This window comes from Galeopterus variegatus, unplaced genomic scaffold, assembly GCF_000696425.1.
Source record: "Galeopterus variegatus unplaced genomic scaffold, G_variegatus-3.0.2 Scaffold7623, whole genome shotgun sequence".
NCBI lineage: Eukaryota > Metazoa > Chordata > Mammalia > Dermoptera > Cynocephalidae > Galeopterus > Galeopterus variegatus.
Genome location: NW_007733734.1, coordinates 93,545 through 96,282, shown reverse-complemented (window position 1 = coordinate 96,282; position 2,738 = coordinate 93,545).

Sequence of the window (2,738 nt, the reverse complement as noted above, 5' to 3'; positions counted from 1 at the left end):
GGATCGCAACCCTCGGTGTTGCGCCCGCACCGCGCTCAACCAGTGAGCGGGAACCGGTCTCCACGTGGGATCCGAACCCTCGGTGGGAGCGCCGCCCTCTACCGAGTACGCCACCGGGCCGGCCCTAGTTCAATTATTTTAACGAGGCTGTCCCTTGTTCGAAAACGGGAGCGAATCCTCTCCACCCACTGAGCAAACACATTCCAGAAGATACCTGGGGAGAAGTTTAAAGGAATTCCTGGTAGAATTCCCAAGGGAAGGAGGGTTTGTCTGGAAAGTCTGGGGACTTCAGAACAGGCCTGTGGGGTGGGCATACCCCATACCCATGAGTCCCTGGTGGCCCTTGTTCTTCTGAGCCAGGGGGTGACCTTCTTTCCTGGCTTCCTCCTGGCTCAGCGTGTTATGATCAGCCCTGGTTGCTAGAGTTCTCTCCCAGGCTACTGGAAAGGCTGAAATGTGCACCGAGCTCCCATCTGAAAGCCAGAATCTGCCTCCCAGGGCTGCAGTCAGCGCCTTTCAGTGTCCCCAACTCCTCCTTCAAGACATGCTCTTCTTTAGCTCACTCGTGCAATAGCAAGTCGTGTTCAGGCAGGAAGATCCTGAAGCCAACCACCAAAAAAAACCCCACAAAAAACTCACAATGAATCATTTTTTAAATACATGTTCGAAATCTTGCATGGGACATATTTATACTAAAAAAATCATTTATTGTTGATTCATTCGGGTTGGGGATGAGGATTAACTGCTAAACACAATAGTGCCTGGTATACAGTAAGTGCCCAATTAGCAGTGGCTCTGATTAACTGTCCGTGTGATGATATTTGATGAGTGTCTCTTGTCCCACCAGACTGGGCACATGATTGGACTGGGGGGTGTCTGTCCTCTCACTGTCTTGTGCCCAGTGCCCAGACTGCACCTGGCAAACAGTAAGCATGAAATAAATATCGTGGTCAGTCTCCCCCCAGTTCCTAAGTGTGCATCACTGTTCAGCTCACTTGGGACCCAGAAGCAAACAAAGGGGCACAGTCACCACCCCATGGAGCTCACAGCAATGAAACAGTGACACTAACATGTGTGACCTGATGGCCGGTGGCAGGCAGAAGGACACTGAAAACCCATGAGCACGGAAAGCACATAGAGAGTAGGGGTGGCTCCCTCAGCCAGGGCGGCCAGGGGGGCTGGCAGAGGAAGTGACCTCTGAGGAGAGGCAAGAGGGAGGTGAGAGAACGAGCCAGAGGAATGCGCTCAGGAGGGCACAGCCTGTGCAAAGGCCCTGGGGCAGGACCGAGCCTGGCATTTTGAGGGAACAGCAAGGAGGCCTGTGTGGCTGAAACAGAGTGAGCAGGGGAGAGCGGGAGGGGACGGGGCAGGTCGTGCAGGATCCTGTGGCCATGGGGAAGACTTGGGCTCTTACCCCAAGGAGGTGGGAGCCATGGAGGGCTGTAGGCAGAGGAGGCATGTGCCCGACTCGGCGCTCACTGGCGCCCTCTGGAGGCTGTGGGGAGAACAGACGGGGGAGGCTGGGCCAGAAAGTCCCGGCACAGAAGTGTGTGTGGAGACAGGGACTGGCCCCAAGTGGAGCTCTCGGGGCCGAGGGGTCCTGGGCTCCAGAATGCTTTCTGTCACGACCTGGAGGAGGAAGACTAGCCAGAGCTCAGGACTGAGTCCACAGCCACGGGGCCACCAGCCGGTGGCAGCGGTGGGAGCATCTCTGGGGCTCTCGTGGGACAGATATCATTATCAAAATGATTTTCACAAGACAGCAAGTGTGGATGAGGGTGTGGAGAAATTGGGACCCTTGTGCTCCGTGGGTGGGAACATAATACCGTGCAGCTGCTGTGGGGAAGAGCAGGGTGGTTCCTTAAAAAAGAAAAAAAAAAAAAAAAGAACCACGTTCAGATGCTTCAGATGCAGCATCCCACTTCTGAGCATTTATCCAAAGGAATTGAAATCACGGTCTGGAAGAGATCTGCACACCCGTGTTCACAGCGGCTTATTCACAACAGCCAAGATGTGGAAACAACCTAACGATAATCCCTGGATCAACAGATAAAGAAAACGTGGTCCCTCCACACACTGCAGTATGACTCAGCCATATAAAGGAAGGAAATCCTGGCACATGTTACAGCGTGGATGAACCTTGAGGACATCGTGCTGCTCAGTGACATAAGCCAGACACAAAAGGACAAATCCTATGTGATTCCTCTAATATGAAGCTTCTAGAGTCATCAGATCCACAGAGACAGAAAGTAGAATGGGGGGTGCCAGGGGCTGGGGAGAGGGCTGGGGACTGGGTGTTTCATGGGGACAGAGTTTCAGTTTGGGAAGATGAGTAAGTTCTATAGATCTGCTGTGCAAGGTTGTACCTATAGTTTACAGTACTACGTCGTGCACTTAGGTGTTTTTTTAGATCTCATGGTAAATGTTCTCACTACAATTTAAAAAACAAATACAAAAGAAAATCGAGGACCGTGACGATTCTGACCACACTGGGAGCCGGCGAGGCTGTGTGGCACGGAGCCGCCCTGCACGTGGCGGGCAGGTGTCACTGACATCTCTTGCCCCGCCCCTTAGAGACAGCGGGCAGCACCTTCAGAACGGGAAAATGCAGGGACAGCCTGGCCCGGTGGTTGTACATCTACTTGTGACACTTGGGGACAAGCTACAAGCCCAACACCAGTGAAACTGATCTCACCAGAGATGGGACCCCCAGGGGCCTTTCGGAGCATGAGGCGGAT